This window comes from Ambystoma mexicanum, chromosome 1q (genome assembly GCF_040938575.1).
Source record: "Ambystoma mexicanum isolate Mex_15411 chromosome 1q, UKY_AmexF1_1, whole genome shotgun sequence".
In the NCBI taxonomy this organism is placed as follows: Eukaryota; Metazoa; Chordata; class Amphibia; order Caudata; family Ambystomatidae; genus Ambystoma; species Ambystoma mexicanum.
The window spans coordinates 999,367,131-999,394,990 of NC_090922.1; positions in this window are offsets into that span (position 1 = coordinate 999,367,131).

Genomic DNA, 27,860 nt, shown 5'->3' on the forward strand with positions numbered 1-27,860 from the left:
CTACTAGGCATCACCGGGTCCGACACATCCGGCCGTGGACCTGGGGAGTGCTTATAAGGGGGTGGGCTTGCGATCTCCCATCCTCCTTGTTTGCTGTACACCCTCCCGGAGGACAGTCAAAGCAGCAACATCACACACCTGGTCCCTCTACTCCCATAACAGGGCTTACTCAGAGGTACAAACAAGATTTCCTCTTTCTTTGAAACCCCCATCCTTCCTTTCCAAGAGACACACACACGCCTCCTTGCCCCACACAAAAAAGTAGCAACTTGCAGTTGGTAGAAAAGGCTGCAACTCTTTTATTTGGCAGGAGTCCACTTACAGATGATCTGCCTCTTAACGAGCTGGCGTCCTAGCTGTGGCCCACTGGAAATAATTTTTATTTCCTCTCTCTTACCATGAGCTCATAGTCAGATGAAAAATCCAGAAATGTAACATACAAAGACATGTTCTTTGCTGCTGCATCCTTACATTTTCTTAGGTTTTCTTTTCTTCTTTTCTCTTGTTTTATACAGTGATATTTGTAATTTAATACGTACTGCTATTTTAATTCTAATTTTGTGAAAAGTCGAGTTCTTTGACTAAAACACAATAAATAAATAAAGCAAAGTCCCCAAGATGTCCCTTGTCCCCCCCCAGATTTTATGTGTCTCCTACGCCCCTGTCTTCCCCTCTAGAAATCTCATGGCCGAGGTACTGCAAATGGGGTTGACACAACTGTAACTTGTCTTAAGCTGCCTTGTGGCCTTTTTCAGCTAGCACTTTCAAAAGGCCTGGCGTTAAGGCTACTGTCTCATTCGATCTCTGCCGGTGGGGATGACCAACTTGGTCCCAGTTATATTCCTCACTTCAGCCCGACATCGCAAACGGACTGCACCCTGGCAGTATTCCATCACAGCCATTTCAACATGGCTGCTGCACTACAGTGCACTAGAAACATCCACAAGCGTGCACCTGAAATGCAGTATGCTGATTGGCCACTGTGCTGCTCAGGGAAGCTGGCCCATACTAACCAGAAGGCGCAGCTGGCTCTAGGTAAAGGCCCGGCATTATGGCTACTGTCTCATTCGATCTCAACCGGTCTCTGCCGGCAATGCCCCCTGTATGATTGTGTGAGGCTTTCCCGGACTGTGCTCCCACACCGATTTTGACTTTTTGCCTACCTGTATTCCGACGTTGCCCCCTGTACCACAGGGTGAGGATTTTCCAGATTTTGCCTTACAACCAATCCCTTATTCTGTAATATTCTGTAACCTCATGCCTTGTCCCATATTTTGTAGACTGGGTTTATGCACTTTTAACTGTAACTAGCACCTAGATGCTTCAGGGCTTTGTGCACTGCTATAAATAAAAAAAATTAATAAAGAACAAGTGAGTATTCCTCATAGAATCTGAATACCCACCTCTTCACCGCTTCCTAGTCTTCGCCCAGCTCTTCTCTGATTTAGGTTCTCTGATTGTATCTGATTGTATGTTTTGTTTTTTGTCTTTATGTGCGCCGTGAGGCCTGCGAGCGATTTAGCGCTCTATCAAGAATTAAAATGAATACGCCTTCAAGGACAGGGAGGGTAGTAGCAGATCGTCTACATACTGCACCAGCGTCGAGCCTCCTGGAACCTGTACTGAATCAGGATCTTTCTTGAAACATTTTGGAAATAGGGTAGGGCTCTCTACTTATCCCATTGGAAGCCTAGTGAAAGTATACTGCATTGATGTATGGGTAAATGCAAATAAGTACTGACTGTCAATATGTATGGAGAAAAAAGTCAAACATAAATCTAGTACAGTGAAATATTTGGCTGTATAGGGCATACATGACAAAATTGTAGCTGGATTGGGTACAACCGGAAAAGATGGTAACACTGCTGCTTTAACTGCACACAAATCCAGAATAAAATGATAAACCTCTTTACCTGGTTTCTTAGTAGGCAAAATAGGTATTACAGGCACAACGGGTTGGTACAATAATGCATTTTTACAGAAGGGGTTCTATCACAGAACGGATACCTTCTTCAGCCTGTCAGGAAATAGGATACTGAGGTACAACACGTGGCAAGGACTTGTCAGCATTCAAAGTGATTGAAACTGGTTCAGTATTAACCATATATCCAGTAGCAGTTACATGGGTTTACCATAATTTGACTAGGACTCAGGCCAACATCCCCTGCCATGGACAGGGATTGTCAGCTCAGTCCCCAGACTTCAAATGGGTAATTTCATTTCTGTAATACTGCCAGCACCTCATGCTCTCTGTAAGCGGGAATATCAAGATATACACAATCAGGGGAAAAGTAAATGAAGCAACTGAGTTTTCACAATAAATCTACTCCAAACAGATTCACAGGGGAACCAAGGGCTCAGCAAAAAAGCATGTTGGTTAGTAATCTGAACTATCATGACCATAAACTGAGTGGAGTATCCTCTATACCTACAGCATTTACTAAAGCATCAGAATTCTTTGTCAGGGGAAACTCAGAGGCTTTTAGCATGGAGTGTGATGCTCCAGTGTCAACCAAACATTAAATTGTTTTTCTTCTTTTAAACTGTTTATTTATTGCACTTGGAATATATCATCAACATTACCACATATTGAGTTGAGAAACACAAACAAACCTTAATAGAATCTTGTAAAGTTCACACATTGTGTGGATGCGCCTCGGCGCCCGCAGGGGGTGTTGGGCGCGTCGGTGATCGGGTCCCTGAGAACCGAGGCAGCGGGTCGGCCCCTTCACTCTCGGCTGTCATAGGCGCCGAGAGCGAGGGAACGCGAGCCGCTGCTCAGAAACGCGAGCCGCTGCTCGGAAACGCGGTGCATCACAGCTGCGCTCACCTGACAGGAAACCCGATCCCGAAGGGGGGGGACAAAGGCGCAGGCACTCCATGGCGGTGTGGGGTGGGGGCGACCGGCCCTTCAGCATGGCGTGCCCCACGGCGGCCCCAGAGCAGGTCGCGGCTGGAAGGCACCCAGAGCCCGCCCATACCCAACGCAATCACGGTCACGATCACGTGATCGCCTCCAACGTTCCCCAGGACTCCGGAAGCAGGAAATGGTGCACGCTAGCACGGCAGCCTTTAAGGGAGGTAGGACAACCCCTCAGCAGCCAATAAGGTGTAAGCCAGACAAGGCTGATGCCGATTGGTGGGGACTTGAAACTAGGGAAGCTTATAAAAGGGCACCAAATGAAACTGACGAGGTTCTCTCATTTTCCAGGAAAGAGAAGAGGACGAGGAACAAAGACTGGAGTGGTGGGCCTATCTGGACACCACGAGATAGGACAAGGTTGGGGACTGCCTCAATCTACTCTGGAAGGGCCAAACACTGGTGAAGGAAACCAGAAGACTATATACTTTGTTTTGCTAAGGACCCTTTACCCATTAGAATAAATATTGTTTCAGCATCCGCCTGTCTCCTGGAGTCTCCTTATCGCACACATATAAACATGAATCATATCAGTTGGGGATATTGATAGGGTGGTAGGTCAACCACGGCTAGGTACGCCCAGAAGTCAGACCATATATCCTTTTTTAAAAATAACAATTGTTATTAGTTTTTCAAACAAAAGAACAGACTTTATGAATCACTTTTGATGTTACATGACATCATTCGCCTGTTCAACACTCCTACCCGCCCAGCCTGTTCCACTACTGTGCCTACTTATAATGTGTATTAAACTGTTCACTGTATCTCTAACCCACAGATAGTGATGGTGCAGGTATCTGAGTTGAGTGAAATCTCGTGTAGGGGGAGTAAGGATCCTGTATCAAATGTTTCCAGGTCACTAGATCTATGCTTTGCTCCTCTTGGCCTCGACAGGATGCTTCTTGCCACACCGCAGTTTCTGCAAGTGCCCATTTCTTGAGCTCCCTCAACCACACGCTTGTCCCTGGACCTCGACGTGCCTTCCACCCCATAGCTATTCAGCGCTTCGCCAGGATGTACGCTAAATCTCTTAATTTACTAACATGTCTGGCTTGCTGTGGTCTCGGAAAAATTCCCAACAAGCACGCTTTGAGAGAACGAGTCTGACGACAATCCCACCGTACTCAGGGTCTTGTCCACTTCCACCCAAAATTGCTGTATTTCAACGCAGGTCCAGAACATATGTATCAGGTCTGCGCTGATCAGGCCACATTTCGGGAAAGCTTGTTCTGTTGCGTTACCAAATTGTGCCACTTTTTTCGGAGTTAAATATGCTCTGGGAGTGACATATAGATGGATTAGTTGTAATTTCGCATTTCTGGACACTTTCTCATGGTTCCCCATGGTTCTACTCTAAGATGCATCCGACAGCTGCTCCTGCAGATCTACTTCCCAACTTTACCCAGTCTGTATCAGATTGCTTCCGGGTCTCGCCATCAGTATCTCGTATAATCCTGATACTGTGTGTTCCCCTATGGAGATATCATAGAGTGTTTCTATTGTTTCATCTTCCACCAATACTCCCTCTGATCCTGGCCACTATGGACAAGTGAGGCATAGGTTATGTGTTGCCCCTCACCCACCCCTGATTCTGAAACTACTTCACCGAAGGTCATCAGTTGACCCTTCTTCAGTAAATCCCAAGAGTCACCACCCCACTAGTCTCCCAGTATTTCCTAGCATTCAGCCTAAACTGCACATTTGCTCTTTTTAGCGTAACCAGTGGGATCTGGGGTGAGTAGGGTGTTTCCTCACCCAGAAAGCGGCAGGCTCTTGGCCACACCGTCATGCCTAGCTTCAGCAACAGCAGGGGCTTAGGCTCACATGGTACTGTGGTCCACATCATCTCTTTAAAAAAAGAGTGGGGTGCAAGCCGGTTGTAGTAATCCGCTGTCTTGGGACTGGTCGTCCAACAGCCTGTACATAACAAACTGTAATTGGCTCGTCACAAAGTACCCCTCAAAGTCTGGCACTCTCATCCCTCCTTGCTCATATGGTCTCTGCAATTTCTCCAGCAACATCCTACACCTTGAGTTATGCCATAGGAAGCTGCGACAAATAGTGTTCAATGTCTTAAAAAGAAGGCTTTAGGAATATTAAATGGAACATTCGTAAAGTAATGTAGCAGCCTTGGAAGCACTACCATTTTCAAGAGTGCGGCCCTTCCCATTAACGAAAGCGGCAGCTTGGCCGAAACCTTAGTGGAGTTCTTTATTTTAGTCACCGCCTTTAATGTGTTCTGCGCATGCTCTACTTTAGGGTTGTGGAAGATATCTACACCAAGGTATCTGAATGTGTCAACTTCCCATTTAATCGGTAACGCTGGTAACCTGCTACCGGTTCCTTCTTGTACCCTGCTAGGGGGAACAAACTTGATTTCTGTGTGTTTATTGTGATCCCAGAAAGGTCTGCATAGCACTCAAACACCTCTAATATATATTCTAAATTGGTCGCCGGCTGTTGTAGGTAGAGAAGCATATCGTCCGCATACAGTGAGATCAGGTGTGTGCTGCCTAGTATTCATGATATTCTTTCCGTAAATATACCGCCAGCGGCTCCAAGGCCAGTATAAATAACATTGGGGACCAGGGCATCCCTGTCTAGTGCCTTTGCTTAGCCTCCATTGCTCTGATATAATGGAGCCTGTCTTGACTCCCGCCACTGGGTTGCTGTATAGTAGCTTTACCCATCTGATATATGTGGGACCCATTCCGAAACCTTTCAACACCGCTAGTAGCTAAGCCCACCTGACCGAGTCAAATGCCTTGACCGCATCCAGCAAGATTACCGCCATAAGCTTGGTGCTGTCTTGGGTCTGATCTATGACATGGTGCAGGCGTCTTAGATTACATGTGATGTTCCTCTTTGGGAAGTAACCCAATTGATCTGGATCTATGAGTTTGTGGATTACAGGTTTTAATCTGTAAGTCTTCAGAGCCGTCAGTATCGTTCTGTCTTGTTTGAGCAGCGAGAGGGCTTCAGTAATGGGACTATAATTGACTCACTTAATGACTGCAGCAAAATGCCCTTCTCTAATGCTTCATTCAGCATTGCCAACAATGAGGGCATGATCTTTGCAATTAATTGTTTGCAGAACTCACTTGGTAGCCTGCCCGCCCCTGGAGCCTTTCCTGATGGCAACCCCCTTATGGTGTGTTCCAACTCTTCTTTGGTTGTAGGGGCTTCCTGTCTGACCACCTCTTCTGCATCTAACTTTGGAAGATCTATCAACTCTAGGGCTTCTTCTATCTCTGACTCTTGGATTTCCGATGTCTCCTCATATAGTGTCTTATACAAATTATAAAAACATGTGTTTATGTCCTGTTGTGTGTCACAAATCTCACCATTCTTGGCTGTGACTGCCCCAATTGCGCTATGCTCCGTTTCGCTTTTGTACAACCAGGCTAGCAAGCGTCCCGGTTTGTCCCCTTCGGCATGCTGCCTTTCCATGTATTTTCTATATCTCAGCTTACCCAATCTGTTCCAGTGCACTAAACACTCCTGCTGGAGGGCAACAGCCGCTTTGGCACTCTCAGTGGATAAATTACACTGACCGTTAATGGGTTCTAATTTTAATTCCACCATACGTAGATCATTCTGTATTGCAGCTTGGACCCTGTTTGCTTTAGCAATCACTGGTCCCCCGATCACCACTTTAAAAGCCTCCCATAAAGCACCTCCTGATTCCACACTACCGATGTTATGCGTGAAGTAATCCTGCACCCCTTCCCTTAAGTGTTCCCTTAATGCTTCGTCCTTCAGGCACTCACTCCTAAGTTTCCATGTCGTGATACGTGCTCTCGGGGGGGAAACCCGCCATGTAACAAGCAGCGGAGCATGATCCGACAGCACCCTTGCTTTATATTCTGCTTCAACGAAATTCCCCCAGAGTGTTGTCTCCCATAAAGATGTAATCCAACCTGGTATGCAGGTCTTGGAGCGCTGTGTAGTGCAAGGATCCTCGGGCCTTTGGGTGAAGAGTCCATATGTCTGCGAGTTTAAATGCTTGCAACAATGTGGACAGAGCTTTAGCGGTGGAGTGTGGGGTCCCTGAACTTGTCATCTGACCTGTCCAAACTACGGTTTACCATACAATTAAGGTCTCCACCGCATATCAGTGTACCATCTATGTGTGGACTTATCAGTGGGTATAACGTGCAGAAATAAGCCGCTGTATCTTGGTTTGGGGCATACGTGTTAATAATACAAATGCATCTATGTTCAACCTGCCCTCGTAATACCAACATCCTGCCCTCTTTATCTCAGCAAATCTCAAGCACCCTCAGAGGTACCACTGGTGCCATCCATATTATGACTCCCCGAGTGTAAGCAGAGTATGATGAGCCTAGCTTCGTACCTAACCATTTTTTAGCAAGTGCACTTTGTTTCTCTTTTGTAAGGTGAGTTTCTTGCAGGAGCGCAATGTCTATTTTCAGCCGCCTTAAGTAAGGCATAACCCTATTACGTTTAATGTAACTGTTGAGGCCCCTGACATTCCAGGATATTATTCTAAGTTCCCCCATCACACTTAAAGTTTCTAACATGCATCAGAGATTCAGTGTTCAAACATACAGTGTGGATTCATAGGCTAACTCGCAACTAACTAACCCAACTCCTGTACCCTCCCCCTTCCCAACAATTGCCCAGCTCAATTCTTTACATCCCCACTTCTCACCTCCGTTCCTGGGTCTTGTTTTGGCACATGGGGCACAGTAGGCAGATATGCAGGGTTGTCAAAGAAAATAGTGCAACCTTTGTGAATGACTTTCAGTTTAGCCGAGTATAGCAACATGTACTTCAGATTGGTCACTTGCAATCTTTTTTTTACTGATATGTAATTCATCTTCTGCTTCTGCAAGTGTAGGGTGTAATCCGGGTATGCAGTTATTGTGGCAGATGCACGTTGAATCGTCCTTCCTTTGCAGAAGTATTCCAGGATCTTTTCCCTATCTCGCTATTTTAATATCGGGGCTATTATTGGCCTAGGTGAGGCTCCTGGCGGTGGTTTCCTAATCAGCAACCTGTGCACCCTTTCAACAGTGAAGCCTTGAGTGAGGGCGCCTGGACCGATTACCTGGTGTAGCAGAGTCTTTATGTAGTCCGTCAGGTTCGTTCCTTCTTCTCCTGCCGGGAGTCCAATAATGTTTACATTATTGCATCTAGCTCTGCCTTCCTTGTCCTCGGCTCTGTCTTCCAGGTTGCGCACCTGTTGTTACAGTACCCTGATTTCTTCTGAGGTGTCCTTTAGGCCACATGTATTCTCCATCACTGTTTTTTCAATTGTTCCCATGTGTTCAGCCAGTGCCCTCACATCTTGTCGTAACAGGTTCACATCGAGATTGATGGCGTCTATTTTGGCCTCAAGGGACATCTTCAGAGATGCTATGGCTTCAAGGATCTTTTGTTCTCCTTTATCAAGCCCCTGCTCTTTTGGAGGTGGTGGGGTTGCCTGGGCAGGGTTTTCTATTGGGAGCGCAGTTTTTGTGCAAGCCTCCAAGGTTAGCTGCATCCCTTTGCCTTTTTGAGTTGTAGACACCATGGTTCGTTGTAGGTACGTTACTCAGCCCCTTTGCTGCTGGTCACAACACCAAGACCTGTTTATTCCTCTGCTTGTCCGTCAGGCCCTGCAGGTGGTCGTTGCCACTATCCCATCGATTGCACATCGGAGTGTACCGGCTTATTTTACATGTATGGTACACTGTGTTTACCCCGTAAGGACTTGGATCTTGTTAAGTGGGTCTGCCCCAGTTCAATCCATTCCGCTTTGGATTGGTGGGCTGCCCGCTAGGCATATTGTTGCTCTCGGAGTTCTACTACAGTGGTGCAGTGGTGTGACCAGCACCCTGTTGATGAACTGACCATCCAGAGATTCCTACAGTTCTTTGGTGTCTGGTGTGTCTTGTACAGGGCCCTTCTGAGTGTACGATATGCACGCTCACTGATGCGAGGCTGAGTGTCTACTGTCAGGAACCCAAAATGTTACTTCCTGGGGTCCATGGCCAGGGGGTGTGTGGGCACTTGTAATTATATTGCTTTTGTATCTAGATCGTGCCTCTAGTCGCTTCTCCTATCCCTGCGTATGTCCTTAACTGCAAGTGAAGTGGTCACCAGACTTGTGATTGCACTTCTTCCGATGTTGAGAATAGCCAGGGCTGGAGTATGTTTTAGCACATTTTGTCTAGTCCATACAGGCCGGACCCTTAATGGTGTCTTCTACGTGCATTTTCTTGCCATTGAGCAGGCCTCTGCACCAAACTTTGCCTATCGATCATTATCATGTCTGGCCTTTGGGGTTGTGCACCCCCTTGCAAGCATAATGTACTTGGGTATTGTGTTTCCAGCTTTATTGCTATTATTATAGTAATCCTTGTGTTATATGGCAACCATGACTGCTCAGCTGTGTCAGCAGTTAATTTGTATTTACTTAGCTGGCGTCCCCGGCTCTATTCGTGCTTCCCAACCTGCGTTCCAAGTATAGTTGTGCAGGCCTGCTCCCCCTCTGGTGCGCCCTCACTCTGCGGCTGGGGTCAGCTACATCTACAATTCACCCCCACTAGTAATATTAACTAGTGTTATGCGCGCTCTATCGGTCATGTCCAATGTATAATAGGGGCGACGGGTTCCTTTGAGGGATCGCGCTCTTTACCGTGTTCCCAAATCACTGGCTCTTTGCCCCCGCCTCGTACTCCTTACCGTGGGCTCATGCTGACTTGACTCATAGCGTTCCACCAAACAAAGACGACTGCTGCACTGCAGTGCTCAGCCCAAAGCAGCGCTCTGGGCCTCCAATAGGAGGGTGCAGTGTGCCACATACACCACGCGGGCAGATGGATCCTGCTGTACCCCGATGCCGTCTTCAACTGCGTCGGTCTTGATCTAGACCTGCCTCGGCTTTAAAGCTTCCCCAGCTCTTCCTGGTGTGTGTCTGCTACTGTAGCGGCCACGAGGGGCCGCTCAGCGATGCTTCCAACCGGGCGTATTCCAGCACCATAAGTGTTGCTGCAACTGCGGTGCAAGTGGCCGTACCGATCTATGCCCGACTGGATCCGCGGGCAGCCTGCTCTGGCTCCTGAGTCAATGTGCCCTCCCGATCCTGGTCCTCATCCGCACACAGCCACCTGCAATGCACAGCTGGGCAGGCAAGGGTTACTATCATCCCACGCAGCTGCCTTCTTGCATCCCGGCTCCTTTCACTCACCAAGTCCTTTGTCCCTGGGATGCCACCATCTGGTATCCGTGTTTGCAGACTGGTTCGTAGGCTTCGGCTGGCCAGATCTCTGTATCAGTCTCCTACGCAGTGATGAAAATGGCGCTTGGCTGCTCACAACACTTTTATGTTGCCTATGTTGCCTCAGCTAGCATCTACAAACGTAGCCACCATAATAACCAGGATCACTTGCGGAGCAGCAGGAGCAGCAGGAGCAGCAGGAAATGCGACCTACTGCATGGCCGCTTAGCCACACACCACCATATAGCCTTAGGTCTGTTGACACTTGGCAGTAAGGTTATACATAGTTTCTCTGTGTCATTTGCCCAGACAACATCCCATATCTCTTTTGTAGGAGGTTGTTTATGTGTCCATCACATAAGGATAGCCCTCTTGGTCAGCAGTAAACCCAAGTTCAAGATTCTGCATTGGGTTACACCCATTTAGCCAGTATAGCTGAGTATACAATCACATGCCGATAGGTCCAGCTGCCCCCCCCCCGCCCCAACCAACACAACAGACAGTGTACGTAAACAGCATTCCAGTATTAAAACATGAAATATTTTGACCAGCAACAATACAGTTAACATAAGGTGCAGTGGGATCAATGGATACAAGCAGTGTAAGAGGCTCATAGACCCCTTGGCAATCCTAAACATCGGTCGGCAGAAATAGCGATGGGGGAGGAGAGCCTGCCATTGCGCTCAACACGGTTGGATGTCCACCTCAACTGTCATAGTGAGGCTGGTGTTGACCTGAATGCTCAGTGTCACATCAAAGGGATCCTCCAAATCTGAATAATTCCCCACCTCCTTCTCCTCACCCGAGTCCTCCGTAAACCACCCACGCCTCTTGTCTTTCTTCCGTCGGAAGGTTTTCTTCTTATAGAGAAATGGCCTCCCTCGGATGGAAGCCACTGTGTCGCTGTATAAAAAACGGTGAACACAGGACCTGCTTCCGCGAGCGCCTGAACAAGAGGAAAAAAGCTGATGGCTCAAAAAAAACCTCTTGAAAGAATCCAATCGATATAGTAGCAGGAGCTGTAGTGTGCTAAGGACCTTCCTGGTGTAAATGCGGAAAACAGTCCATCAGGAACGAAGGCAAAGCAAGCCAGGTCTCAAGGAGACCGGCACCGGTAAACCGGCAGCCAAAAATCCACAAAGGAAGCAGGTAAGTAGCTGGTCAAAGAGGAGGAGGGAGGTAGAACAAAAGTGCCGGAACGGGGAAAGAGAAAGAAAGACCGCAGGAAGACGGTACGTAAAGAAGGAAAAAGGTAACAGAATAAGCAAGGGGCACGGAAAGGACCGTGGAGAGACGAAGAGGGACAAGCAGCAGGAGACACGGAAAACAAGTTAGACAGCAGTAAAAAGGCGGCGGAAGGCGCACAGACACAGCACGGAAAAAACAAGGGCAGGAGAAGCAAGAAAGCAGAAGGCAGCGGTGGCTGCAAGAGGAAATTACAAGAGAGCGTATAACCCAAAGTGAAAGCAAAGCTCCAAAGGGGTTGCAACGTGAAGCGGAAACCGGAGGCGGGGCTAAAGTAGGAAACAGGGTAATTCAATGGCAGTGTAAACGCCAGGTATGCCACAACCACCAGGATGGCAGGCGCGTGACAGTATGCCCCCTTCCAAGTGCTGGTCCACCCGGTTTGCCAGGATTTGATCGATGGAAGGACCGAACCAGGACCGGGGCAGGGACTTGAGATATGGGTTCCCAGGAGTCCTCCATATGTGAGTAGCCCTTCCAGTGGATCAAATATTCCAAACATCCTTTCCTATTCCTTGAGCCCATAATTCTTTGTACTTCATACACCTCTGGAGTATCGTCAGCTAGAGGTCTTAGAGACAGTGTGGTCCTTTGGTAAGGATCTTCTTGCTCTTCTTTTAACAGTGAGGTGTGGAAGACCGGATGTATCTTCTTCATGCTGTTGGGTAACTTCAATTTATAGCGAGGTGACAGTTTAGATGGGTGCAACCATCGAGGGAGATATTTGGTGGAAAGCCACACCCGAGTACCTGGAGACCATACAGGAGCTGGACGATGGTGTGGATTGGCTTGTTCTTGGTACGGTAATCGACTCTCATGTAGCCTTTCACTGGCAATACTATGAGATTCGGCTATATTGGCCAAAATGCAATCGACCAAAGGAACCGCAGTAGGACGTAGGTAAGAAGAGAGTACATCCAGCGGGTGGAAACCATAATTGCAAAAGAAAGGGCTGATCTTGGTAGCCGAGTGTTTGGCATTGTTATATGAAAACTCGGCTGTGGGAAGTAGGGATACCCAATTGTCCTGCATGTGGTTGATGAAGCATCTGAGGTATTGTTCGAGTGAGGCATTAAGGCGCTCAGTCTGGCCGTCGAAGCCAGAAGACAAAGCCCTATTGATTCCCAATTTGTCACATAATGCCTTCCAAAAGCGAGATGTATATTGGCTGCCACGATCAGAGACAATCTTTTCAGGTAAGCCATGGAGACGGAATACGTCTCTGGCGAAAACCGAGGCCATACCAGCAGCGGTGGGAATCTTGGGAAGAGGGGAAAAATTAGCCATCCGAGAGAATGTGTCGACAGTGACCATTATACACGTACACCCTTCGGAAGGGGGCAGATCCACTATGAAGTCTGTGGACAGGGGACTCCAGGGTTTCATAGGAACGGAACTTTGTTGGAGAAAACCAAGCAGCCTTTGTGTGTCGTACTTGGCCCGGCAACAGACAGGGCATGAAGCGATATACTTCTTAATGTCGGTGGCTAGACCCGGCCACCAGAACGGTCGTTGAAGTAGATCTGTAGTGGAAGCAACACCTCTGTGTCCTGCCAGTCGGTTATTGTGGCACCATTCGAGTGCTTTCTGTCTGAGAGAGGAGGTTGGCAAAAACAATCGGTTGTTGACAAACACAAAACCTTTACGTCAATGTAATTCATCTTGAGGCTTGATCGTAGGGTCATGCTGCAGAAGGACCGAGGCGTTCTTGACTTCTTGAAGGAAAGCTGAGATAGAGTTTACGATCTTATTCTTGGGTAATATAGATTCGACTTCTAGTTTCCCAGAGAGACCGGGATAAGGGAACATAGACAAAGAATCAGCCAAGATGTTCTTGCTGCCAGGAAGATAAGTGACCATGAAATCAAATTGTGTGAAAAAATTGGCCCATCTAGCCTGTCGGGAATTTACGCATTCCATTTTTTGGATAACCTTAAGGTTTTTGTGGTCAGTTCTGATTATGAAGGGGTGCGATGCACCTTGGAGTAGATGATGCCATTCCTCACAGGCGGTTTTCATGGCCAACAGTTCCTTTTCAAACACTGAGTAGTTGATTTGGCTGGGACCAAGAGTCCTCGATAGGTAAGCGACTGGGTGTTCAATGCCCTTGTGCTCCTATAGGAGAGCACCCGCTAAAGCTGCAGCCGAGGCGTCAACCTCAATGATGAAAGGGAGTGACTGATCGGGATGGCGGAGAACAGGAGCCGTACAGAAAGCCCTTTTAACAAGTCCAAAAGCCTCTTCTGCCGCAAGAGACCATTTAAAGGGAAGTGATGATTTCTTCAAACGGGAAGTTATAGGCAACACCGTCTCAGAAAACCGTGGTATGAAATGGTGGTAGAAATTTGCCAAAACCCAGGAACCGTTGCACATCGACGATGGTGAGGGCCAGTTGAGCACCGCCGAGAGTTTTCTAGGGTCCATTTCGACTCCTTGTTCAGTGAAAATGAAACACAGATAGGACACTGAGGATACTTCGAAAACACATTTGTCAGGATTGACCAATAGGTAGTGTTCTTGGAGACGCTGTAGTACCTGTTGAAGGTGGGCTTGATGGGCTTGTCTAGAAGAAGAGTAAACCAGGATGTCATCCAGGTAGACTATGGCGTGATGTCACAAGAGGTCGGAGAAAATGCGATCTATAAACCTTTGGAAAATTGCCAGAGCATTGACCAGTCCGAAGGGCATAACCCTATATTCGTAATGGCCAAACTGTGTGCGGAAGGCTGTCTTCCATTCATCCCCTTCTCGAACACGTAGCAGGTGGTAGGTCCGTCGGAGGTCTAGCTTAGAGAAAACCACGGCAGCTTGTACAGCTCTGAGAATGTCTCGAGAATGTAAGGTATCAGTCTCTGATGGTTACTCGATTAAGACCTCAACAGTTAATGCAGGGCCGCAACTCGTCCGTGTCCTTTTTAGGAACAGAAAACAGAGAAGCGCCTGCGGGGGAACGGGAAGGCTGACTAAGACCGTTCTTGAGATTGGAATCCAGATACTTTCTAAATTCTGCCTTTTCTCTCAAGGAGAGAGAGAACATCCGCCCAAAGGGAACAAGGGCGTCCGGCTGCAGATCGATGCAGCAATCTTCAGGACAATGAGGTGGTAGTTCTTGAGGATCCTTCTCAGCAAACACGGTCTCGAAGCCTTGTAGGGTGGTAGGTATGAAGTTAACACCAAGAGATGGTGAAGGGGATGGTCCATGCATCAGCACCTTAAAGGGTTCATGTGTCTTCCTTGTGGAGCACGACTTGCGGCAATAATCAGAATTGAAGGTGATAGAGTTGTTTGACCAGTCTATGGTGGGGTTGTGCCAAGATACCCCGAGGATGACTGGAAAGTGTGCGGCCTGGATAAGATCAAACTGTATTGCCTCTTGATGTTGCTGTATGGTCATCGCCAAAAGAAGGGTAGCATGGGTTATCAAGCCAGAGCTGAGAGGAGTACCATCAACCCTTTCAACCTTCTGAGCTTCTTCTTTGGCTACTTGCTCAATTCCTATCTGTTTAGCCCAAATGATGTCCATGAAGGTGCCTGCAGCACCGCAGTCCAGGAGTGCAAGCGTTTCTACTGGACTGTCCTTGATCATCAGTGATAAGGGGTTCACCATGGCCTGTTGTCCTCTAAATGAACTGTAGATCAGACTGTAACAGAAACATAGGGACTTTCTTGCCTTCCTTGGAAACCCGTCCCATTCAGTTCCGAGATCTTTTGTTTCCCGAACGGCGGAGTGGTACCTCTGGGCAATCCCTCAGGGGGTAGTTGTCAGAACTGCAGTACATACAAAGGTTCTTGTCCTTGCGTCTCTTGCGTTCTTCAGGGGTCAAGGGACCTCTCGTTGTACCGGATAGGTTCCACTTTGGGTAAATGAGGAGCAGGTAAGGAGGAGGATGGTAGGTCGAAATACATTGTGGACGGTCATCCCTTCTTCTTTTCGGTCTTTCGTTCAGAAAGCCGGAAATCAATCTGTACAATAGCTGTTAAGAGATCAGCAAACGTAGAGGGCCGAGGTGAACGAGGGAGCTTGTCCTTTAATTCTTCACGGAGGCCTCTCCTAAAGATGGTGTATTGAGCAGCTTCAGGCCATCCTGCTTTGGCTGCAACCTTCTTGAACTGCATAATATAGGTGAGTAATTCGTTGGCACCCTGTCGGATATCCAGCAGTTCTTCACTGGCCACTTGTGATGTTTCTTGACTCTCAAACTTCTGTTTGAACTGTGCCATGAATGCCCCATAATCCTGTAAAAGAGGACTGGCACTTGTCACTAATGGGGAAGCCCAGGCCAAGGCATTGCTGTTAAATTGGACACCAAAACCCTGATCCGTGATTGATCGGATGCATAGGTGTGCGGACAGAAAGTAAAGTGAATTATGCAGGTCTCCATGAAATCCTTAAACTGTCTGGGATTCCCATCGTACTTCCCAGAGGCCAATGGCATGGGGGGTAGTTCCGTGCGAGATTGTTCGCGGGCGGAAACCATTTGTCGTAGATTGTCATTATCTGCCTTGAGGGTACGGAGCTCTTGAGAGAGACCCTGCACAGCACTCACCAACTCCTTCATCTGTTCAGGAGTAGACATTGCGGATTTCAGTTGGTGTTGCAAACTGTCCTGTCACATCAAAGGGATCCTCCAAATCCGAATAATCCCCCACCTCCTTCTCCTCACCTGAGTCCTTCGTAGAACACCCACGCCTCCTGTCTTTCTTCCGTCTAAAGGTTTTCTTCTTCTTAAAGAGAAATGGCTTCCCTCGGATGGAAGCCACTGTGTCGCTGTATAAAAAACGGTGAACACAGGACCTCCTTCCGCGAGCGCCTGAACAAGAGGAAAAAAGCCGGTGGCTCGAAGAAAACCTATTGAAAGAATCCAATTGATATAGTAGCAGGAGCTGTAGTGTGCTAAGGACCTTCCTGGTGTAAATGCGGAAAACAGTTCAGCAGGAACGAAGGCAAAGCAAGCCAGGTCTCAAGGAGACTGGCATCGGTAAACCGGAAGACAAAAATCCACAAAGCAAGCAGGTAAGTAGCTGGTCAAAGAGGAGGAGGGGGGTAGAACAAAAGTGTCGGAACGGGGAAAGAGAAACAAAGACCGCAAGAAGACAGTACATAAGGAAGGAAAAAGGTAACAGAATGAGCAAGGGGCGCGGAAAGAGACAAAGAGGGACGAGCAGCAGGAGACACGGAAAACAAGTCAGACTGCAGTAAAAAGGCAGAGGAAGGCGCACAGACAGCACGGAAAAAACAAGGGCAAGGGAAGCAAGAAAGCAGAAGGCACCGGCGGCTGCAAGAGGAAATTACCAGGAAGCATATAACCCAAAGTGAAAGCAAAGCTCCAAAGGGGTTGCAACATGAAGCGGAAACCGGAGGCAGGGCTAAAGTAGAAAACAGGAAGATATGGCCAGAAAGACTAGACCGTCACAGGGAAGAACGTGAAGAATGTAAAGGGTAATTCAATGGCAGTGTAAACGCCAGGCATGCCACAAGCACCAGGATGGTAGGCCCGTGACAGGTGTGGACACTCGGCTTTCATGTGGCCAAACTCTTCACAGTAGTTAAACTGATCACTGTATGCAGGCATCCAGATAAGGGTCGTACCAAGTCTTTTTATGCATTCAAATCTTGTAAATATGACCCCTTTTATCTTTAATGTGCACCATTTACGCAGTTTGAGAGCAGAGGTCAGTGCAAAGGGCAGGTGATTTGATAGAAACCAGAAGACCTCTTTGAGGGGTATGAAAACAGATATTTATTCTCTGAGCTGTGTGTACTGTGTCAGAAAGAAACACAATGCGAGGAAAGGAATGGTTTCTTTCTGTTCAACTTCTGCTGTTTTGTGTCTGTAAATGTTCATGGAGAGGAGCAAAAACCAACAAGTTTTGTCTCCACAGGTTATAAAGGAACGGTGATGTGGTATATTTGTTACCTATGCTCACCTTGTTTTCTCTGGCCTAAAAGATTACTGAAAATTAGTGCAGAAAAAAAACAATGAAATCGTGAAACTGAAAAAATAATAAAGAAAAAAGTAGGAAACGTCTACTGGGAAACTAGTCGAAAAGTAGACAAATCCGATCACACACTAAAAGTTGTAGAGCTAGGGAACCCTAAATGAGATTTAGTACCCTAGGTCTATGTACAACCCTAAAGTCAGCTTGAGCTGACAAAAAGTATATATACTGAAGGGTACATCCCCTACTCTGTGGGAGACTGGGGAATTTCAACAAAAACCAACAAGTTTTGTCTCCACAGGTTATCAAGGAACGGTGATGTGGTATATTTATTACCTATGCTCACCTCTTTTTCTCTGGTCTATGGAGAGGAGCACACACACATGAATATTTAGTTTTTTACCATTTTAGGATAAGATGGAAAACTTAGTTACAATTGGCTTTTTGCAGTGAATGTATACTTGCATTGCGCAAATATATTTTTCAGCTTTCCAGTGTAGTGTGCATTTATTATCAAGATGCATCTATATGGTGTGTTTATACATATCAATGGCAAATCATTTTACCCTTACAATTTAATGTGCACTCTAATCATAAAAACAGTGTGTCAAAATACTTCTCAAAACCTCATCTGGAGGCAAGGATGAGTTTGCAATATTGAGTTTAAACATTCATTTAGCCTTAACTTGGAGTGTAGTCGATGTGTAAATCTTTCAAATCTTCAAAACTGCAATTCAAACATTCACAACCCGACTCTCGAGCCAGTGCAAGTGCTATTAAAAAAAACCCAAAAATAAATGGTTTACATTTACAACTGAAACAGAAACACTGCCAAACATACCCCTGTAGTGGTAATCCAGATACACATTTAACCTTTTTCATGTAGCACTGCAGGTCACAGGTTCATATCCCGGCAAAGTTGGCTCAGCCTTTCATCCTTCTAAGGTTGATACAGGTCTACGGTCGATAAAGTGAGTACCAATTTGGATTGCATAATGATGATAATAATAATGTATGTAAATATGTGTGTGCTATGTAAAGCACTTTGTATGAAAGCACTATATAAATATCAAATTATTAATACTCATTATTACCTTTAACGGATAGCTAGTTTGCCAGCCTCTGAAGGGTGTAAGGTTTACGCGGTCCAGCCAACATTTGATCATGACATTAGATATAGATTTTAGCATTGCACACTGACCTCTGCACTTTTGTATTATAACAGGGGCATACCATGAAGTAGCACTAGTTCTGCAAAATGAGGACATTTTCCTTATTCATAAAAAACAATTTCTTTTTTTAAATTTAATTGTATTTGGTTAACTTAACCTTTTACAATCTTACAAACATTCCACTTAAACATAACATACCATAAAAGACCAAAACACAATTCATTAAATCATTACACTTAACAGAAGACATACATAACATTACTGCCAATTAAGAAATAAACTATTAAGCACAATTCAACAATCCCATTGCTAAAACATTTAAACAACCTACCCAGCAAAACTTCCTAATTGCCTTCAATTACTGGGTACAAAGGCCTACCTTGTCCTAATTCATCCCACTTCTCTCCCACATATAGTTCTGATCAGAGTATGGAGGTGATAGGCCAGGTATCAGTTCTTCCAGTATTAGCTTTGACTCCCCACCTCAACAGTTATAGCACATCTCACATCTTTCTAGCATTTGGATCACAGCTATTGTTTTATGCTGCGAGTAACCTTCGGTCAAACTTTCCCAGAATGTTTCTTGCATACAATATGTTGATTCAGGGATAAACCTATTACAGAAAACCAGTCTGGCATTCCTTGTGCCATCACAGGACATTAACAGATGTTTAATAGACTGGGCTTCCGGGTTTTTACAAATTTGACATAATTTTAGGGCAGTTTCCCCCTGCCCTCTTTGTGCCAGTACTTCGCCTGTATGGATGACATTTAGCCTTAATCTTAGGAATTTGTTTCTAATTCTCCAATCGGGAAACTTTATCAGATATTTGCCCTGGAAACCCAATTTCCTATCAGCTGTCTGCAATGGGTTGGGACAAGCCCCCGAGCGAACACCCACAATTGTGCGTATCCAATCCCTTTCATCCCATTTCTTTTTCGCCTTCACAGGATTCTCTGTTAAAGTTGTTCTCTCTACATCAGCATCAAGTAATAGTTTTTCCACCTGAGCACTTAGAATTGAGAACATTTTCGATTTATTTGTCTCCAAGTGTGCTTTTATATCAGCATATAGAAAGTCATCCTGTGCTATACTTATCCACTGAAACAATGATATTACTTTCCAACCTGCATCGGCTTCCAGGGATCTTAGACCCAATGTATACCTGATGTTAACCATCGAAAGACACATTGGTAACCCTAGGGCATGTTTCCACAAGAGACCCTCCCATTTTTGCCATGTGGTGTTCCATAGTATTGGTTTGGCTTCCAGACTATACAGCAAAACTGGGATCACTTTAGCTTGGTAAAATTTTAGGACTGGGATTATAGAGAATCTACTATATCTCATCAGGATTTTCTTCATTTGGGCTGATAAAAAGTTTATTTTCATTGCAATATCTTGCTCTACTTTACACACTGCCGGGAGGGCATATATTTTATATCCAAGATAAACCAGCTCTTCCACCTTTGGTATCTTTTCACCTCCAATTTCCCATTGTTCAAATGCAACTTTTTTATTTTTCTATCTGAAAACCAGAATTTTTCATTTAGTTGGGTTTATAGCAAGACCATTTTCAGTTGCATAGCAGTATAGGCCATTCAAGAGATGTTGCAGTCCGATAGCTGTTTTATCCAAGACTACAAAGTCATCTATGTAGGCAAGCCAATGGAGTTTTACTCCATTCAGCACTGGGCTTGCCAACGCAAATGGAGCTAGATATTTGACCATATTTGCTGTGTAGAGATTGAAAGACATTGGTTCCCCTAGACACCCCTGTCAGACTCCCCAATTTACTATGACTGGTTCAGACAGATGACCTTCCTCGTCCAAGCACACTCATAAGCATCCCCAGGATTCCTTCCAGGATTCCTTTTGCCCTCAACTTCTGCCAAAGCCTTTTCCTGTCCACCATGTCCAAGGTCTTGGAAAAGTCGACCCAAGCCCCATACAATTGCTGACCCCCGCTTTTGCTTGCATTCTCACTTAGCAAATTTAACACCATGCCATTTACAGCAGTGGAAAAACCCCTCCTGAAGCAAGTTTGACACTTAGATAAGAACTTTACCTCTCCTACCCAATTCTCCATTTCCCCCAACAATATCTCTATAAAAATGTTACTGTCTATGTCCAGGAGGGCAATAGGATGGTAGTTCGCTGGGTGGTTTCCCAAAGACCGATTTCAGATGACTAATCCAGTCTCTTTCTAACACTCGGTTACAAAGATGGTTTCCCAATTTTCCTTCCAATTGATAGAGGACTGACCATTTTCTCAATTAACTCCAGCATTCGTTCCCCATCCTGATGAAGTCTTTCTATTTTCCTAGAAACCGACCATGTTTTATAGTTCCTAATCAAGGACCTTTCATAGTCTCTCCTTAGCTCTCCATTTCCATTCATTTTTTTAATGGCTCCTAAATTCTTGTTTAATTCCCTTTTCCTGTTCATGGTTTCTTCATCAAAAGCATGTTGGTGACTTTGACTAGAGCCACCTCCATTCCCATTCGGAGGGTAAATGGGCCAAACAAACTTTATTAACCCTCCTGGGGAGCATTTGTTCCATTGTACATATTCTGGTCGGGCCGCTAACCTATCATTCCGTTTTTTCCCTTCTAATTTATATTTAAGTAGACAAGCTCTACCTTTCCTACAATCAATTACTTGATTGTCTCTTTCCTGTCAGTCCAGTAATATATTGGGGAAAAGAAGCTGGAGCCGGAGATGGTCACTACCTCCCCCCTCTCGAATATTTAGCATCGCCTTTTGTTCAAACAGAGTATTAGATAGGAACAGATAATCCAGGGTTGAGACTGAATTACCCTGAATTCTATTTGGTCTTGATGGGGTATCCGCGGGAGAATTCCGTTAGCCATTTTTAGTTTCCAATCATTTAGGAACTCCGCCCATAAACGTCCATTTTCCATAATTCTACGGTTCCTTTTCTTTGATCTTTTGTCAAATGTATGCATTGGGAGTTCAGATCCCCTCTCAATATTATTTCTGTACCTGTACACAAATTTCAAATTTTTCCCAATGATAATGCTACAGCATCCAAAAAGAGCCTGAGCTCCGAACAAATGGGATTCCAATAGATGTTATAAAAAAGCACGTCCAAGACCCCATTTTTTTGTCTCAGGGATGCTTAACAGATTTGCAGACCCTGAGTCTTTATCTTGTTTTTGTTTGTAATGAGGGTAAGCCAAATAATTGGCATGGCGAATAATGCACACCTGGGGTTCATCCACACATCTGCTTGCCATTGGCAGCTCATCTATTTTGGTGGTCTTCCCTAAACGATTACTAAACGCCCCAATCATTCTATGTTTGCCCTCACCCGTTCTGCTTTCATCTGCACTCGCTAGGTCTTTTTGTTTTCCTTGTACCCCTTACAGGAATATTGGGGCAATCTTCTGATTCGTTCTCAGTTCTCTGGAGGCTTCACCCACAGATGTTGGTTTTGCCGCTCCATTCTTTTGCTTAGTCCTCAGAAATATCGGGGCTATCGGCAACACCTCTCTTACCCTTAATGGTTCATTGACTACCCTCAATGGGCCATGATGTTCACCTATGTGGACAGATTCAGTTCCATTAATTGTTTGCGCTACAGCCTCCGTAACACCTGCCTTGGCACCCTCTGTTTGTGATCCTGTTGATGACATTGTTGGACTATTTTTCTTTTTAGGAGTGCTAACCTTCTCTGTTCCCATCTGACATTTATTGTGATTTTCCCCCTGCCCTTTTCCCTTCCTGGTCGGATTTTCTCTACCCAGGTTATTTGCCAGGGAAACTATCTCTATCACAACCTGATCGCCCCCCCCCTCCCCCATTGGCATGGTGGAGGCATTAGCAATTTTCTTCAGAAATGTATTTGTCTCAGAGGATTTATATTTAAGCTTTTTCTGATTCTTCAATTTCTTTCTCTCTTTTTTTTGAGCTGCAGTCTCTTTCAGTCTTCTTTGTCTCTGTAGTTCACGTCTTCTTTCTCTTCTACCTCCCTTTCCAATCTGCTGATTGTGTGTTTCTTCTTCTTCAATTGATGTAACTCATTCTTGGTTTAAATGGCTGATCGCTACAGGTGTTACCAATGCTTCTTCCTCCTGAAGTCCATCTCCTACATTTGCCAGCCATCTAAATTCTTCTAACACAGATTCTGAGAGTAGGTTATCGTCCATCTGAGAGTTATGTTCTTCCATGTGCTCCAAACCGTTTAGGTCCGACTTTCTTTGGTTTAGGATTTGAAGTTGTAGTAGTATATCCTGCTTGACACTAAGGTCCAAATCTTCATCCTTTTTTCGCCTGCCAGCAATTGTTGGATAGCTGACAAGTCTAAGCCTTGTTTGATGGTCTCCACTTTCAAATCCAGCAGCCTCTGCAATACAGTGGTGTTTAAAACATTACAGCACCCCCACCACTGCCCCATCTAATGTAGCCATTTAATTTGTCATTTCTAACAGTGTACCTGTTTGAGACTTGTTACGCTCACCTGGTATCCACAGGGATGCCACCCAGCCATAGGGACTCTGGTATTCTTCTCTGCGGTTACCAGGTGTGACCAGCGGGGGAGTTCTGCCTGTAATGCAGGAGGGCTATGTTCAAGACTGGCCAACTGGGGTAATCAGCCCCCCCCGCCGCCCCGTATGCCTGCAGCCCCTCTGGGCCTCTCCTCACCTTATTGTTAGTTCAGATGTGCTCTCCGTCCTGCCTTCTTGGCAGGGGCGCGTTGTCCTTTGTGGGTGATGCGATCTAGTTACTTCACTGATGCCGGCCCGTTTGGAGTCTTTCAGGTAGGTCTTAATGCTGTTGTATATTGTTGTTATTCTTGCATGCCTTTCTTGGTTTAATAAATGTCTCTTTCTCTTCCTTAGGTGTGTGGAAGTCCAGTGTGATGCATTGGCTGAATTGGGTCTCGCCGGTAAATGATTGCATGTAAAGAGTGCTATGATGTGGTAAGTAGGCGCAATGCGCAGCGCTGTGATGCCTTGCCTTTGCTAACCTGTTTTTTCTTTCCCATAGATCGCAGAGCTCACCCGGAGTGTGGAATTCCAAGGCGATGCTGGTTGAGGGGCGACTTGCAAGGTAAGCCTTTCGGCACAGTTCGTTATGTCGTACGTCTCTAATATCTTGCTCTCCTTCCTTTTTTGCAGATCCGTCGGTCCGGGAGACGCGCTGATCCTAGGAAGCTGTTTGCAGGAGCTGTGAGCAGCTAACGATGAAAATTACAGTTAAGCTGCTGCTGCTGCTAACAATGTCCTTTGTCTCCTTACAGATGCTGTTCTTCCGAGGTTCGTGGGTACAGCTGAACATGGTGAACGTCACGTTGCAGGATTGCAAAGTAACACGAAGCGTGTTATCCAAGTCGGGTGTGGTTTAAATAGCTTCAAGAAAGTAGTCCAGGTAAAGTAATTCCTAGGCTACCACACCCAAAACACTATACTGCATAGCTCGGTTCCTAGGAGCCACGCTATGTGGATGCCTCCATATGTTGGCGGGCACTTGAAATAAAGTAGTTCCCTAAACACATGTCTTTATTAAGTAGAAGCCTGGCGCCAAAGACGCCAGGACCGGCCCCAAGAGGACTTTTACTTCTTCTCTTCCCAAAGTGATCATGTATTTTTTTTGTTGTTGTTACTGTGAATTGGAGACCTCTTCTCCTGATCTCTGCTGTTGTATTTTCCTCAACAGAACACTTAAGGAGAGGTAAGAGGAATATGAGCCTTCTTCTTGGCACAACCTCTATATTTTTAGGAAAAACCTAAATCCGTAAACAAAACAGTGCCAAGGAGCTTAAGTTGGTCCCTTTTCAATTTGTGTCCCAATACCTGCAGCGTTAGTCACCCATTATTAATTGGATTCCAAACATGTTTATGAAAAAAATATATCTCATTTATTAATTGACATCATTAAAAAAACATTGAATTACTTCATAGTCATCATTAAAAACAAAAACCAGAAAACTGGTAGAAAGTGCAAGTGCTAGTAACATGTACCTCTTCACAGAATGGAGGTAAAACAGCAGAACAGATAGAAAAAATATATATAGAGTAATCACCAAAGATACCAAAAATTAATAGTAATAAACCAAGTGAAAACCAGGAGTAAATAAAGAGTGGGGTCACTCCGGGGTAGTGTTGTGTAAATGTCACTCAAATCAACCTAATCGCTGACTACATTCATTCTAATTCAAATTCAGACATTCTCATTCATACATTCATCATTTTCCCAACATGTTTCTTTCTGAACGTGTGTGTAAACAAAAAATAAACAGAAATTCTTCAGGGGTAGTCTGTCGTCTACCAGAACCAAAAACAACAATTACTAATGTTGGTGAGGATACATAACATGAGTTAATCCTTAAACTCAGAACAATACGACTACCAGCATGGAAAAAACACAGTAACAAATGCAGTAGCTATAAGCACATGTACAAGTGTATTGGTAATCCAAAAAACTCTTCTTGTCCGATAAATGATCCAAAAAGGAGTTTGGGACTCAACAGCAGGGAAGGGACTCCATATCTGAAAAGGGAACAAATCAGGGTTGAGGGTAAGTAATGCCCTGTTTATTCATTCTCTATTTAATGGAAAGAAATGAACATTAGAGTTTGACCCAATTGCTACATAGTGGTCAACAAATGATAAACTGTCTAAACTGGCAATTTTATCACTAGACGTGGTCTAAAAAGGAACAAGAAGACGGTAACACTAGATAGGTGTCAGCACATACAGTCTGACAGCATTGCAGAGGATGGATAGGAAACACTATTCAAAGTGCTACCTAGAACAAGATTAGGGAATGGAAACCTCTTTACGCAACACTTGTATGCAGTATGGTATTCAATCTGCTACATTACTCCAAAGAAAAACACCCCAAAGCGGGAGTAGGTACAAAGACACCGCTGTTAGCGGTGCAAATTTACACTATAATGTTGAATTCTCGCATCAAAATCATCACTTACATCAAGAAATGGAGTTTCACAACGGTGTGTAGAACAAATCATCCAAGTTGGTAGTTATTGGACTCTGTGTAATGACAGTCACAAGTTGCGAGGGACACCCTTGATTATTCTGCAGTAGAGGGACAAGGGGGAGACAGAATATGTCTCTGTCAATATATTCTGCAGCCGTAGGAAACATTCGTAATCATGATGGAGTAGACTGCTTACCACTCTTTTTTTATAGTCACGTGGGGAAGAGAGTCCTCTCCTGTCAATTCCCGTCATATTGAGAGCATTGGGGCTTACATCGGGCGGGCCCAGGACAGCTGGTCAATAGCTTTTCCTGTATTCGCAAGTCGCCAAAATGCTGCCAATGCCGTTTGTTGGTCTGTAAATAATATCAGCACGAGGAGCAATTAATGCCCGCAAATGGTAAAAAGAAAACCACTCTCCTAAACATCTCTGCTGATGGAAACTTTAACGTGGCTTCAGCTGCCATAAGTGGGAGTTTAAAACCCCTTGCACTATACACGCATGAGAGGGAAACTGACAGCGGTAGTGGCTCATCAACTACGCACTCCATCAGACTAGGTGAACGTCCGTGTTTGGCTCGCTTAAGAGTTGCAGGCTTTGCATTAGGCTAACTAATATAGCCGTGCTCTAGGTCTTACCGTTTCATGTACTGCCACCGGTGATTCTCCGTCTGTGCTCACGGTGCCATTGCCAAAGTATGTAATGAATCACGTGATAAATATACCTAGAAAGACGTGTCTTTGAACGTCTCTCGTGTCACGTGATTTGAGCGGCCGCGTGAAGTATGGAGATGACGTATCACGCTAGTACCAATAGTTGGATAGGTAGTCATTAAGATAGGAAATGCTCCTCCTTTCTCACGGAAAACCACACTCGCCCGTGCCATCTCTGTACTTGTGGGACGATCCTCATTAAGAAATAGAAATCCGTCAGCCATTCGCACACTAGCGATCAGTCACGGTATGATTTAGACTCTAATGTTTCTAATTTGTTTCTGATGCAGTAGTTTACAGATTCCAATCGGTTTTCTCATTGAGCCCAGTCCTCGAACTATTAGTTAAAAAAATGAGTTGTTCTTTTTTTAAAAGGATCGTTTTGTCTCCGTTGGGATCCATACTAAGGGTCAATTTATAGAGCATTGTCCATTTCAGATCTTTTAATGTGTGTTGGTATTCTATCCAATGTTCGACCATGGGTGCATTCCTAGTTCGGTTTTTTAGGCAGCTTTTGTGTTCGCCAATGCAGAGCTTCACCTTCCGGTCCGTTTTCCCCACGTAGATTTTTTCACATGGGCACCAAACGGCATACACCACCAAACTGGAATTACAATTCGTATACGCTTTCTGTTGCCATTTGGATTTCAACCCTATATCAACTTCTGTACTTTTTGTGGTATGTTTACAATAAACGCACTGTCCACATGGATAATGGCCCATGATTTTCGGAAGGCCCCATAACTGGGACAGGCTCGTTGTAGATTTGGGTCTTAGTAGTACATCATTCCTGGTCACCTGCTCTTTCAAATTTTTACTGCGTTTGAATGCAACAACAGGACTAGGTACCGGTGTCTCTCCTTTTTCCAAAATTGACCAATTTTTCAAAACTAACTTCTTGATGTCATTTGACAAATTTCTGAAGGTGTTAACAAAGATTATTTCTTGGTGGCGGAATGTTCTTTATATTCCAATAATGACTCCCGATTGTTGTTGTTAGCTCTTTTGAGGGCCTTTTTAACTATCTTTTGTGGATAGCATCTTTGGTGTAGCTTATTCTGCATCTTGACAGCTTCTTCGTTGAAATCATCCTTCTTGGAACTGTTCCTTTTGAGCCTCAAAAATTGGCCCAAAGGGAGGTTATCCCTTACATGTTTGGGATGAGAGCTGCTATAGTGCAGCAACGAGTTTCTGTCTGTTGACTTGTTGTAGGGTTTGACAAAAAACACAGTTCTTGATGGGATCTACCGTAATGGTAATGTCTAGGAATATAAGCTCACGAGGACTATGATTGGATGTGAATTTTAGGTATCTGTTTTGGCTGTTGATCCATACAAGAAACTCTTCAAGAGTTGTTTTTATGGCCAGACCAGATAACAAGGATATCGTCGATATACCTTCGCCAGATACGTATGTGTTTAAAGAAGGGATTTGTGGCTTTCATGACGTTGTTAGTTTCGAAAGCTTCCATAAACAGGTTAGCTACACTGGGAGCTAGGGCAGCTCCCATGGCCATGCCATGTATTTGCTGAAATAATTCACCTTGAAGTGGAAGTAGTTTTCAACTAAGCTCATTTCAGCACACCAAAGGATAAAGGAGATGGGTGTAGAACCAACTTCATGATCAGAAAAGAGTTTCTCTTCCAGCATTTCAATGGATATCCTCTGTGGGAT